The following is a 13,979-nucleotide window of genomic DNA, read 5'->3' as shown; positions in this document are numbered from 1 at the left end:
AGCCTGGGCTGCCTCTGCCCTGGTGGCCCTCTCTGGCCCCTGAGTGTTGCCCCAGCCTGCTGCCCTACACCACCCTGCCTCAAGATTGAAACGCTGGCTCCTGTTGGCACAGCTGGGATGGGCTGGCTTCTTCTGACACTGGATGAACACCAAGGAGGGGACAAGGCAACCCAGCCCTCGGCCCTGCCAGGACCCCCAAGTACTGGGCCTCCAGCCTGGGATCTCTGCGGCAAGGGCTTACTGGACGGAGATAGTAAGCTGAGCCACCCAGGGTGGCAATGGAATGGCAGCGGGTGCTGGATGCCAGGCAGAGATCTCCCAGGAGCCACAGCCAGGGCTCGGGGCTCAGGGCTTGCCCGAATGTGTGTGTGCTGGGTGCTGGCCACCGGGAGCAGGCATGGATAGGCGCACGGCGGGTAGAAGAGCGAGAAGCAGGGGGCTGAAGCCATCCCTCGCAGGCACGGATGACATGCAATTGTCTCCTAGAGCCACAGCCCACGGCTCAGCTCTGGGCGGGCTCCTTAGGCATGGGTCAGGGATTGGCAGGAACAGGCAGCCAGACGGGGCAAGCCCTGGGACGAAATACACATGTGGCTGAAGCCATCGAGGCTTTGGACTGTCCAGGGCAGGGGCTGGTTGCTGGGCCAACCTCAGGCCAGGTTTATGTAAAGCTCCATCCGGGAGCATTTTCATGGGGCCCTAACAGAGTCATAGACCCCGAATGTGGTCCCCCAGCAATCATTTCAGCAGAAACAAATGCTCCCGTCTGAGTCATGAAGGAGGAGGTGGAGCATCAGTCCCTTGTCTCCCAGGGACTTGTTCCTAAGAGTGGGAACCCAGCCAGTTCTGGTCCTCCAGGTAGGCACTGCCAAGGGGTTTCAGAGAAGACAGCTGGCCTGGCGGGAAGGAGACTCCTTCCTGTGGTGCCTTGGCTCCCCACTACTGGACGAGGCTGTCAATGAGTAACTGATGGAAAAGCAAAGCCTTCAAGAGGATGGCAGCTGTGCCCCATTCCCTGTGGCCTTCCTTAAACAGGCGGAGTCGGGCCCCACAGTCTGAAGACTCCAGGCTGCTAGAGGCTGCATAGCTCCCCTGGCAGTGGAGCTCACCTTGGGGGCTGCCACCACCAGCGACCAAAGGGTGGGAGGGTGGCCGTGAGGGCACCTCAGGTTGACTGTCCCAGGTTGGGCCCCTCCTCAGCTGTTGTCTGACAGGTCGACTCAGTGGAACCCCGCCTGGAGCCTAACGGGGCAGCAGGAAGGAGGTGCCCAGGGGGAAAGGAGCTGGAGGAGGCTTGAGTTGCAGAAGGAAAAACATTGTAATATGGAAAAAGAGCACATGGGGCGGGGGAGTATTTTTAAATGTGGTTTACAGGTAAATGACTTCTGCATGAAGGTCTGGAATTTCCCCTCCCCACATCCCACCTCCAACACCCCAGAATCTAGACTTCGTGGCGTCAGCACTGGAGGCGCCTGGTGCGGCAGACATCTAAGGGGCCGGCTCCCCCCAGCGGTGGTGGGAGCCTGAGCGCTGCCGGGGCAATGGGAGCCCGGCCACGCGGCGCCCGCCACTCCTGGGTGCGTGGGATGCCTTCTGGCTCTCCTGCCCCCATTTTCTAGCTCTTGGCAGGATGAATATAAACAACCGCTTGGGGCAACCGTACTGTTGCAGGGGTGGCTTGGCCACCAGGCTTCCGGGTGGGGCCCTCTGACATGCCGCTGGGGAGGCCAGGGAGCTGCAGAGGGCCAGCATGCTGGTGACCACAGGGCCCATGAGCTCTCACCGCAAACAGGGTGACCCCTTCCGCGGTGAGCTGCTCCCATCATTCCCAGTGCCTCCACCTCCCTCACTAATTGATGAGAAGGGGCCCAGAGGAACACTGGTAGCTCTCCTCCAGGGCCCAGGCGGACTCTGTTCCCCTCGCCCTGCACCTCACTTGTCTCTGCAGCCTGGGAACCAAGGCCAAGCCAGGGGGGCGGAAATGCCCACCTGCACACAGCCTTCGCCCGAGCAGGCCCAGTGACAGACATGCCCCCCACTTGCCCCTGACTGACATTACAAAAACTGATTCCTTCTGTCCTAGTTACAGCTGATCACCAGTGGGATGCAGGAGAAAAGAACTGCCCAGCACCCTCTCCCCACCCAACACCACCTCCCAGCCCCACTGACTGTGGGCAGGCCTCCTTTGGCTGCTAGCTCCCCTCCCTGTCCCCTCCTTTCTCACCTTCTTGTCCACCCCACACTCGGAGTCCTGTGAGCTCCACCCTTACCTCTTAGCAGTGTCTCATTCTTGGAAGAGAATATGGACACTCACAGAGGAGAAAGCACTTCCCAAGGCCATGTTTCCATTTGTTCAACAAACATTTATGTAAAGTTGATGCCACGCTGGGTGCCGGGCAGACAGACAGAAGCCCAGAGCAGCCCTACAAGGCTCTGCCAAAAAGCTGCACTCCGCAGTGAGGGGCCCTTGGCTTGGGCCCTCCCAAAACAATGAGAGAATGAGTAGGAGCTTGCCAGGCAGGAGTGGTGAGGCAACTCCTGGCTTTTGGTTTGCTTTCTTTCTTTTTTTTTTTAATGGCTGGGCGGTTGTTGTATTTTCAGTCTAAAGCAGGCACTACTTCAATCAGGCACTGATGTACACAGTTTCACCAGGGATGCCCGTCTCTGACTGAGGTCCCTGTGCCTGCTCTCCATAGCAACCCTCTGCCAAAAATCACAGGGACCAGACCAAGAGCACCTGAGGTGTGCCCACAAATGGGACCAAGGCCAGGGACCACCAGTGACAACCAGCTGCAGTGCGCAACCTGCCCGTCACTGGCCCCAGAGGCCAGACCCCTCTCTGGCCCTACAGCCCCAGTTCCCAGCTCCATCTTGAGATGGGAAGTACGCATGCTGCCTGCAGGAAAAGTTTAGATGGGTTTTCTGAAACTGGCCCCTGGGTAAGTCTGACATCCAAGTCCCCTGGGACATGTGCTTAAGATGCAGCTTCTTGCCTCCCCACATTCGAGTTTGAGAATGACACCCACAGGGCCTCTTGTCCCTTCATTTTCCAGTCCCGTGTGGGCCCAGACCTTCCCTCCCTTCTCCTTCCCCTGCCCTTAGTCCTCAGTCATTCATCCCTGTGCCCTGGCACCCAAAAGGGCAAGTGATAGGAAAACGCTTTTGAAATAAGGGAACCTGGCTCCATTCCTCATCCTCAAAAGAGTCTTGGGTGAGTGCCCCCTCTGTTCCTCAATTTTCCCTTGAAAAAATGAACTGACACCAGCCCTGCCCACCTCCTGGTCCCTCTTTGGTGATCCCTCAGGGCCACACAGGTACTCCTATGTCAGCTGCCGCTTCCTGAAGAAAACGATCAGGAATGTCAAGTGGGGCATCCAGACAAGGCTTCTAGGCAGTTCTTTGCACCATTCTTACAACTTTTCTCTGAGTTTTAAATTAATCCAAAATGAAAAATTAAAAATCAAAACTGTGAAAATTTAAAAAGAAAGTGAATGCTTTTTTAGTAAGCATCCGGAAATGCCCTAAGAATTAATCACTGAACTGTGGACAGACACCATGCATACCAGCGGCACAGACTAGCAGTGACTTTTAAAGGGTTTTTCCTCAACTGGGGAGCCCATAGCCCTCCCAACCTGGCCCCAACCTCAGCCCCGGCCGCCACCACCTTGGCCTCTGGAGGAGGATGTGTGGCTCTGGCTCAGCTGGCAGGGGAACACCTTGACGCCAGGCGCTAGCTGCTCACACCCTCGCAGCAGATGCTCCTGGGCTCAGCCTTCCTTCTGTACAGGTGACAAAACTGAGGCCTCCAGAGGCTGTGCGATGTGCTCAGGTTTGAACAGCTAGATGGTGGCTGAGATGGGGTTGAACCCAGTCTGACCTCCAAGCTGCCCTCTTACCACTAAGCCTAAAGGAGCCCCCCATCCCATCACACCCCTGCTCCTATTCATCTCCCTGCTCCACTTCATGAGTCCCGTGCCAACTCTCTGACCCTCAAAAGCAATGCTAACCTTTCCTGACCATCACTGTCAGGTGCATGGGTCCCCTGGGTGGGCTGCTCTTGCCCTGGCATCAGCCAGCTCTCCGAGGGCACAGCAGGAATGAAGGTAGAGTCCCCAATGGATCCCAACCACAGAGGCCCAAAGGCTCGGGTGGCATGTGGGTTGCAACTCAGAGCAGTGGAGATGTGGAAGGCAGCTCTCCTCTTCTTTGGCCATAGTACTGTCCCGTGCCAGTGTTACAGATGAGCTGGCGCCTTATGGGCTGTGGCTAAAAGTGAGATCCAGACCTGCTGCCAGGGTCCCAGAGTCTGCCCTGCCAAGGTACTAGGCAGCATTGGACTCTGGGGTCACTGCCCTCAGGGGATGCGGGCTCTGTCTGGAATCTGGAGTTGAGGACGAAGGGAGGTGAACAATTTTGATGCAGAGAGTAGCTCCCTACTGAGTGGCCTGTCAGCCCCGGCCGCCACCACCTTGGCCTCTGGCCACTGTCCCCAGCTAGACCGCCACTCCTTGGGGCCAGGCCTGTGTCCGATTTCTCTCCAGGCTCCCATGCCCAGCTCTGGGTGGAACATATAGGGGCTTAGGAAGAATTGGCTTTGGTCTTTGAGGAACAAGGGCGATGCTAGACTTAAACGATCCCAAAGGATGTGTGGGCCTTGACCTGGCAACTGCTGAGCTCCATCTCCTGCTTCCAAGCGCTCGTCCTCCAGGAAGCCTTCCCTCATCCTCCCAGCCAGGGCTGCTCCCCTGCTCCAGGTTCCCACAGCCCCTTGTGCTTATTCCACTTAGAGCCACAGCACCCAGTGTGGTCATGGGCCACCTGTCTTGATGACGTGTGAGTGTCCAGAGGGTGGAGATGAACAGATCTGGAGCCCCCGCCATGTGCCTGGACCTGTGCTGGGTGCCTTCCATCAGCTCCCCAAAGCTGACTTGAGCCTCCAGCCAGGCCAGGGCTTCTGAATGCCAGGCCAGGAAGGCACAAGGGCTCGGGCTAGGAACTGATGGAGAGATGGAGTACGGCTAGTGAGGTGGATCCGCTCCTTCCCATCCTGGGGTGACCCGGGGATGCTGAGGCAAAGAGTACAAGCACCAAGGCCAGCCAGCAAGCTCACCCTTGCTCTGGGCATCTAGGGCCTGGCCACTCACTTCTAAGTGGTGAGCAGGGCTCTGAGCTGCCCTGAATTTTTCAGATGAGGCAGTAGAGGCCCTGGGAAGACAGGACACCCCCCACCCCGAACCAAGTCTTTCCCCAGAGCTCTGTGTGAGCTGGTGCAGGGGACTGGGAACCCAGCCTCTACCCACTGTCCAGGCCTATCAGCCATGCACCTCTGCTCCCTGTCCCAGTCAGCCACCATGAGCAGGAGTCTAAAGAGGCGTGAGACCAAGGCAAGCCTGGGTCTGGGTGTCCGGGGCTTTGACCACTGCTGGGAGGGGTGTGAGGGGCCCTTTTTCAGGGTTCAAAAGTGTGGTCCTCAGATGTGGCTGCACAGCCTTCCACAAAGTCAAGGCTAGGTGTGAACAGCTCAGTGAGAACACAATTCCTACCACACCCCGGATGTCCCAAAGCTCAGGTACACCCACCACAGACCTCATCTGAGCCCCCAGCAACCCTGGGTGGGAGGCTGACTGACCCGGAGCTGCGCAGGTGCCCCCAGCTCAGAAGCAGCAGAGCGGAAGGGGAGCCGAGCTTTCAGTGTCTCCCAGGTGAGGTATCACTTTGACTCTCCAAAGAGGACAAGGCTCTTGGCTCCCCTACCCCCACCAAAACAATCCGGCCACAGAGCCCGCTTGCTGCAGATGCCATCGATAACACCCAGTGACACTGGCTTCGGCGCCGTCTGTCTGAGCAGCTACCCTCCTGGTGGCCCTCCACTGGCTCATCACAAGCAACTGGTGAGCCTGACCCTAGATCTCAGTTTTCTCTTCGATAAATTCGACACAGGCTGAACTATCTGATCTGAGATGCCACATTCTTTGGCTGCGATCAACTCTCAGAGCACCCTAGCCCCAGGCCATTTACTTACACTCCACCCCCTCTTCTCCAGAGTGAGGACAGCAGGACCAGGCACCCATCTCTGCCCCTCTCGGTCAGTGTCTTTGCTCACAGCGGAAACCAGAAAACCAGCAGCACTGCCTTCCAGCGCAAGCCTGGGAGGGATGATACTGGAGCGGGCGAGGACTTTGGAAGAGGACACTGAGGTCCATAATTGTCCCTGTCACTGGGCTGGGTACCGGGCCGCGCCGACGGCGATTCGGCAGCCCTACCTGACTCAGGTGCCCAGCTCCCTGGGTAGGCGGAGGGTCGCGCGGGCGCGGGCTCCCTCGTGCGGGCAGCGCCCAGGCGGGCCGGGCCGGGGCAGCGGGCGCGGGCGCGGGCGCGGCGAGGAGAGCGCGCGGGGCGGCGGGGAGGCGCGGACTGGGCTCCGCCCGCCAGGGGACAAACAGGTTTTCTCCGGCGCCGGAGCCGCGCCCCTCGCCCCTCCCCTCGGCCGGCCCCCTTCCCCGGCCCTCTCCTGGGGTAGGTAGACGCGCCGGGCGCATTCCGCGCATTCCCCCGCCAGCGTCCACGCCCCGCCGGGCTGCTGGGGAAATGAAGGCCCGGGCTTCACGCGCCGAGCCCGCAGCGAGCCCCGGGCTGGGAGGCCTCTGCCGCGCGAAGGGCCCCGGTTGCCTCGCTGGGCCCCTGTCCATGCCCGACGTGATCTGGCCCTGGCTCGTGGCCAACGACTTCCACAGATGCTACGGGTTAATTCTGTAGAGAACTTCTGTTCCTAGATCCATTTGACAGATGGAGATCCCAGACAGGGGCGGGAGGGGGCCGGGGGCTGGTGGCTGAGATCCTGCAGGAAGTCCACACTCGCCTGCTTCCACTTTCTGAGTACATCCCAAGGCCCATCTCCTTGGGGCGTTTGCTCCTGGCACTCAGACCCCCTAGAATGTCCTTTGTCCCCTTGTCTGGCTGGCTAGTGGACTTTCGGTCATTCTTCAGATCCTCTCCTGACTGCACCGGCCTCCCAGGCCAGCAGCCCACTTCCCAGCTCCCTCTGACGGCAGCAATCCACCTAGCAGCCATCACCCTTTGTTGTTTTAGAGGGTGAGCTCCCGGAGGGTTGGAGGGGATTTACAGAAGGCGGGCGTTGAGGGGTGGGTGAAACTCTGGAAGCTGTCCTCTCCTTTCCCTTCCTGGGTTCCATCAGGTAGGGAGGAGGTGACCCTGTGTCTGCATGAATACTTGTGTGGGGGATGAGGGAATTGTATACAAAGTCACTTCAGTTCATCTCGGTCTCCTGCCAATCAGCATTTTTCTGCTTCCAATCTGGTGGCCAGCATCTAATGCCTTCCCGCCTCCCGCTTTGGGCTGCTGGTGGCTGTGGATTTGGCTTGCATCCTAGCTCCTAAACATAGTAGATGGCCTCTCTGGGGCCACCTCCCCGTGAAGGGCCCCTATCTAAAAGAGGTAGAATGTAGAGGACACAGTGATGGACTTGACATAGGTGTGAAGCCACCAGTGGGGAAGGGAAAGCGGGCCCCAGAGCCCTAAGTCTGCGTGGGTCAGCTAGAGCACAAACGAGTGGCATCCAAAGCCGGTGGCCACTTAGCAAGAACGTCCAGGGCTGGGCTGCCGTGCCCTTGGGCCTCGAGCTCTTCCCATGTCCCAGGTGATTCAGCCCCTGCCCAGGCGAGATCTGCCATGACTGCGTCAGCCAAAGGACCCAGCCTTTCTTCGCCTCCTCCCTTCCTGCCCGGCTGCCAGGCCCTGCAGCTGATCTCGCCTGCAAACGAGTTTGACTTGAAGGGTAACTGCCCTGCCCTGCCCTACCCTGCCCTGCCCTGCCCACCTGTTCACTGCCCCAACAGAACCCCCTGCCCCTGCCAGGGCCACCCCCAGCCACCTCAGCCAGGCTTTAAGGCCGCTGCCAACCTCATCAGCCTCCTTGCCCTCAGGTGCCTGGCCCCAGACACACCAAGTGTTCTTATGCCATCTAGACCCTGCACAAGATATTCCCTTGGTGGCAACCTCCCACCCATTCTCGACCACAACACTGGTTCCTTCATGAACTTCCCCTTGGCCTAGAACTTGAGGGCCAAGACCTTAGAGGATGCTGGCTGCCCCCTGCTGGGCCTGAGCTTGGCCCAGGCCCTCTCTACTCTCAGTTTCTCTTGTGGCTTGGCCCCCGCATCCACCTCCGAGGTTGGCCAGCCACCCAGGCTCTGGCAGAGTCCTGCTGAAGACCCCCAGATGGAGTAACCTCCTCACTGACAAGCAGCCCTCCCAGGCCCTGCTATGAGGGTGAGGTGCTGCCTCTACATAGGGTGGACTTGAGGGTGGGGCCAGGCTAAGGTGCCTGGGTAGGCAAGAGGCCTGGAAGGTAGCAGCAGGAGTACGCAGCTGGTGACCCTTATCCTTGGGGGGCCAGAGTCCATGAGCAGGCAGTAGAGACAGATTCTCTGGGAGGCCAGGTTAAAGCAGGCAGATGAGTAGGGGGACAGGTGGCTGGTTGGAAAAAACTGGCCAGCAGTGCTCCTAAGTTCCAGGGAGGCCCCATTCTGATGTCCAGGGCTGGGAACAGAACTGAGGGAAGCTGGTGTAGCTGAAACATTCCCAGGCTAGGGAGGGGGGACTATGGGTGGGGCCCAGAAAAATGTCAGGCCCCAAAGCCAACCCAGGCAGAGTGTCCCCCCGCTAGGGTTGGGGGTGTGGGAACTGGAGATGAACAACTGACCCAAACCTTGCCTTTGTGCAAATGGGAAAACAGAGGCCCAGAGAGGGATTGTATCAAGCTGGGGCCACATAGCCAGTCTGCGGTAGAGCTGAAACAGGTCTCCAGTAGCTCTGACGGAACCCCCACCCAGCCAAGGTACTCAGACTCACATGTGGGGAGAGCGAGGCTCCTGTTTGACCCTAATTCCTTTTTTCCCTCCCTCCTTTAGGGGCCCGCCCTGCCATCTCATCCTCCTAAGCTTTTCAACCAGTTTCTACTTGCTGGGTGACCCAGCCAGCTCCAAGCAGGGTGAGTCCCCTGGGGTCAGGGGTCTACAGGTGTGGCTGCATCTAAAATGACCCTTGTCCACTCCCTGCCATGTCCCATCCCTACAGAGCCCCGAATCTGAGTCTGTAATCAGCTCTCCAGGTTGCTGGGAGCTGGTCCAACCCCTCAGTGTATTGTGAGACCCCACCTGCACAGTCTTGCCTTTGCCCCCACCTCCCCCTCAGCCCCAGGCCCACACACCATCCAGCCCTCAGCCTCCACTCCCAGCTAAGGGGCTGGTGCCCTCCCTGCCATGAATGCATGGCTCCAATTGACCCCTTCAGACCTCCTGTCCCCGCACACTGCCAACCCCACCCCACCCAGAGACCAGTCAGTCTCACGGAGAAGGTGGACCAGTTCAGTTCCAAGGGGCAGAATCCATACCTGGGGATTTCTTGCTCCTGTGGCCAGCTGGCCCCACTGGGAGCAAGGAGGCCATGCAGGCAGGTCTCCCTGGGCCAAGCTGACATGTCCCACCCCGGCAGCCAGGACTCCCACTGCGTTTTGGATGTGCTACTTTGAATAAGCCCAGGGAACAGCTGGCGGTCACTCTTGGCCTGTGTGACCTGATGCCTCAGAATGCTCTGAAGTAGCCCCAGGCCAGGCCTGCAGAGCCGAGCGAGCAATCCAGCCAAGGCCTCGCTAGCAGATAATCCCCACATGCCCTGAAGAATGGCTTTTTGCTGCTCTAAAAACCATCCACAGATCGGAAAAAGAATGTTCTAATTGGAAAACCTCCCCGCCATGGTTTTCCGGAGTTTTAGTACAGTTGGCCAGCAATGAGGCTCCCGGATGAGGAGGAAGGGAGGTCATGAGGAGGAGACGGTGGGCTCCCTGCCCAGCACCCCCTCATCCCCAAAGCTCAGCCAAGCACTCCTGGCAAGGGGCCCTGATGAGGGTCTGGGCCTGTCAGCAGCCTGGGGAGGCTGGAGGCTGCCTGGCCCTGCTGGGTGCCCCTCCCCTGAGCTGGGCCCAAGCCTGGCCCCCAGAAACCCTGTTACTGTCCCAGAAGCAGCTTGGGCTCCTGGGACCCTCTTGCAGGACTGGTGCCCACTGGGCATTTGAGCACAGGCCCAGAAGAGGAATGGTGTGGAAGCCACCACCCGCTCAAGAAAAGGCAGGCCAGAGTCGGTGTTGGGGTCTGGGTGGCACCCCCAGATCTGACTGGGTCCCTGTCCAGGTGAGAGAGGGAGCTCACACTCAGGGGCCCTGCTGAGCCTGGCTAAGCCACTGGCTAGTGGGGCAGATGTCACAAGCAACCTGAGGGTCTGTCCAGCTCCAAGAGGTGCTGATTCGTTCCTGTTGGTTCAGCACTGCCCTTGCACTTGGGAAGTGGACATTCCCACCCGGGAAAGGGAAATTCAGTGTATTCCTGAAACCCCTTCACATAGAAGAGCCAGGTTCCTGTGATTGACCTCTTGCAGAACATGCGTATCTCTATTAGTCTTTCTGGAAACCTCCGAGGGTGTTTAGCTCCCTTCAGTTCCTCAAGGGGAGCAGCCTTTGGGAAACTGGAGGGGCCAACTGTTCACAAGCTGCCTTCTCACCCATCTGAACAGGAACAGAGAGCTGCTGGCTGGGGTCCCCCTTGATGGAAACTCACATCTTCTCAGCACAGAGGAAAGGGGCAGGCCCTCATCAGAATGGATCAGAGCAGCCCGGATGGGGGGTGTGCACCTGGCCCTTGTCCACTCCACTTGGCCCCAGTCACCTGTACTTGGGGATGGTGAACTCAACCCAATGGCTCTAGGCTCCCTGGCATTGTGTGCTCCATCCCTCCCCTTCCTCCCCCACCCGCCCCCTTGAGACCAGCACAGTCTCTAGAGCTCCACTGGCCTCGTGTGGCTATTTAAATGTAAATTAATTACAATAAAATCAAATAAAATAAAATTACATTGAAAATCCAGTTCCTCAGTCATAATAGTCACATTTTAAGAGCTCGACAGACCTGTGTGGTGGGCAGCTCCTGTAAAGAATGTTTCCGTCGTGGCAGAAAGTTCTACTGGAGAGTGCTGCTGTAGCTGAAATCAGGTTCCCTCCACTAAGCAAGGTCCCCCTGCGCCCCACCCTGGCGAGGTGCTTCCTTTCCCAACACCCCACATACCTCTGCATAGATCGGTCTGCCTTTGGGTAAAATCCTCTCCTTGGAGGCTTAGGCCAAGTGGCTAAAGCAGCATCTAACATTTGGGCAAGTGTTGGCATGGGGCTGTTCTTTGCCACGCAGACCCCACTGGGTGTGAGAGAGTGTCCTGGGAGGTAGAGCGGTGGGGCTGTGACTTCAGCATCCATCCCCAACCTCAGGCCTCCCAGTGCTCTGACCCGGCCACCTGCGGGCAGCCTGCATCCTGCCGCCACCTCCAGAGTCCCTATCGCAGGCCTTCCATTTTCTGACCACTACGTCCTCCTTTTCCAGCTCACGGAGATCTCTGCCCCTGGCTCCTCTACCTTCTTCCCATCTGGTAGCCCTTTCCTCTCCTCACTCCCCTCCCTACCCAGCTTGGAGTCAGTGACCCAGTGACAGCTTCTTGTCAATAATCTTCCTTGCTCCATTGCCACTCTGTTACCTTCCCCTGACACAGCACCAAATCTGGACAAATCTACACATCTGCTCTCTTCTTGTCTGCCCCAGGGTAGCAACAGTGCGGCCGAAGGTCACACAACTATGCAGAATGGTGCTAGCATAAATTCCTGGATCCTACCCCTTCTCAGCTTCACAAGGACTTCCCTCTTTGTAAATGTCCCTTTCTCTTCTGCATCATTTGGAGCAGTCCCACCAACATTAAAAAAATAAGAAGACTTTCCCTTGACCCCACACCTACTCTCTGCTCCTCTAGTGGGCACAACTCCATGAAAGAGTTGTCTAGACTCACTGTCTCTACTTTTTCTCCTCCCATTCTCTCATACACCCATTCCCATCAGGATTTTAACCCTACCACTCCCTTAAAATCTCTCTCAGCTGATCATTCCATTCTGGAAAAACATGCTTCTCCTGGCTTCCCTGACTCCCCATTTATCTGGAGGTACTGAGGGTTAGGAGCACTGACTCTGGAATTGGAATGTGTGGGTGCAAGTCCAGGCTGTGCCAATTAATAGCTATGTGACCTTGGGCAAGTTTCTCGCCCTATCTGGGTGTCCATTTCTCACCTGTATAGTAGAGGGGAGAATGCCAGCCTCTCCCTCCTGGGGTTGTTGTGAAAGCTACACGGGAGAACTCCTAGAGAACCCTCACACTAGAGCCTGTTACACGGAGAGATGCCCGTGAAATCACCACCTGGATGTTCACGGGGGTCGGGACATGCTATCCCCAAACATGGCACCTTGGCATACTGGATATTTTAAGATGAAGGAGTTTGAGAAAATGGCAGGAAGAAGCAGACCTTTGTCCTCCCTCCCCCTTCCATGTGAAGCAGGTCATAAGACCCTCGTGGGAGAAGCATCCTCCCCCTGCCCAGAGGAAAGGAGCAGCCCCAGCATAACAACACTCAGGGCTGACCACTTCTTTCGGTCTTCATTTCCTTGTGAAGGCTCGGCAGCCAGGGATCCTAAGAGGGTCAAGGAAACCTTTTTCCTCTCCTACAATGTCTAAGGGTTGACTCAAACTGAACGTGTTCAAAGCTTTCGCTTCCTTACCACACACCCTCCAAATGTCCTTTCTCTAGGTCCTTCTTACGTCCATCGGCGGCACCTCCCAGATGTGCAGGCCAAAGGCCTACGTGGCTGGCTAGCTTGATTTTCTTTCCTTCCCTCATCTCCCATGTCCAATCAATCAGCAAGTCGTCACTGCAGCTCTACCTCCAAAATATACTCAGAGCCTGAGCACTTCTAGCCACTTGTAGTGCCGCCAGCATCCTCGTTCACGTCCTCCCTGACCTCCTAGCTTCTACTCCTGCCCGGCCGCATCTACTCTCCATGAGTCAGCCGGAGCAATCTTCCCCTGTGCTCTCCGTCTGAGTGTTAAGGGGACTCCACTCACCCAGCTGCCCAAGCTAGAAACTGGCGTGCTATTTGAGACTCTTTTTTCCCTTTCCCTCTCTAGGTCTGGTGCCTGCTGTGGCTCTAGCCTCTTCTCCAAACTCTCAAGCTCCAAACTCCCATCGCAATGAAGCCATACTGGACTTCTTGCGGATCCCCACATAAGCCTTTTTCTCTGTCTCCAAACCTTACGCTGAATGAGGTCTGCCTGCCCTGGTTAACTCCTCCTCTGTTCATGTCTCTAGCAGGAAGTCGTCCCTAACCACTAAGACGCAGTTCAGTATGTCTTCCCAGGCTGCCCTTCTGCCTCAGCAGAGTCACTGTCTCCTGCCTCTCTCCTCCCTTCTCCTGCATGTAGGAAACACATCTCATGCTTGCCAGCTCACCCAAATACCTGGCACGGTACTCGAGTGGGCACACAAGAAATATTTGCCAAATGAATGAAGGAAGAGATAAAAGTTCCTTTTGAACGCAGCTCAGTGGGGTGTATGAGCCGGCAGCTGACGCTGGGGGGACTGGCCAGGCGCGAGGACAAGCTGCATCTCCTGCCTCCCACTCCACACCAAATAAACTCCAGATGGCTCAGAAGTTTAATGTAAAAAAGTCAAAACCAGAGAAGCACCAGAAGGAATCCTGGGATAAGGATGGTCTTTCTAAGTATGTCGTGAAAAGCAGAAACCATAAAAGACAGAGAAATTAAAAACTTCTGTCTGGTGAAACCCACCGTAACTGTCCTTAGACACAGTACAGAGGAGGAGGGGTTACTCGTACTGCCCAGACAGCAAAAGGCGTAAGTTTCCTAAATTACAAAAAGGCTCCTTTCAAAGCAAGCAAGAGGAAAACGGACCAGCGAAGAAGGGAAAAGACAGCTCACACAAGGCCCGCCTGAGTCCCCATTAACATATGAGGGAAATACAAACATTTGACACATCCTCCAGATGTGGAAACATTAATCCTGGATTTACCGCGGGTGTGGGGA

General features: G+C 57.2%; 1 protein-coding gene and 1 long non-coding RNA gene across 23 annotated transcripts in view; one reads left to right on the top strand and one right to left on the bottom strand.

The window, feature by feature from the left end:
- ZNF185 (zinc finger protein 185 with LIM domain) overlaps window positions 1-6,404 on the bottom strand; it is a 44,215-nt gene extending 37,811 nt beyond the window's left edge. For 16 of the 17 annotated variants that reach the window (XM_073228059.1, XM_073228066.1, XM_073228058.1 and 13 more), the window contains exon 1: window positions 6,264-6,404. The gene's annotated coding sequence lies outside the window, so the exon portion shown is untranslated. Of the gene's footprint in view, window positions 1-6,022; window positions 6,160-6,263 lie in introns of those variants that run through there. The other variant, XM_073228060.1, reaches the window with a different exon arrangement.
- Window positions 6,398-10,912, top strand: LOC108384864 (uncharacterized). 6 transcript variants are annotated; one of them, XR_005063150.2, is made up of 6 exons: window positions 6,409-6,516; window positions 6,988-7,092; window positions 7,658-7,795; window positions 7,944-8,289; window positions 8,931-9,010; window positions 10,588-10,912. It is a non-coding gene; the product is annotated as an uncharacterized lncRNA (long non-coding RNA). The 6 variants fall into 6 exon arrangements; XR_005063149.2 differs by lacking the exon at window positions 6,988-7,092 and having other exon boundaries at window positions 6,398-6,516; XR_012127574.1 differs by lacking the exon at window positions 6,409-6,516 and having other exon boundaries at window positions 6,526-7,092.
- Window positions 10,913-13,979: the final 3,067 nt, after the last annotated feature.

The sequence above is a fragment of the Manis javanica genome, chromosome X (assembly GCF_040802235.1).
Source record: "Manis javanica isolate MJ-LG chromosome X, MJ_LKY, whole genome shotgun sequence".
Lineage (NCBI taxonomy): Eukaryota > Metazoa > Chordata > Mammalia > Pholidota > Manidae > Manis > Manis javanica.
The sequence above is the reverse complement of the archived record's forward strand: the minus strand, read 5'-3'. Positions and strand labels throughout refer to the sequence as shown.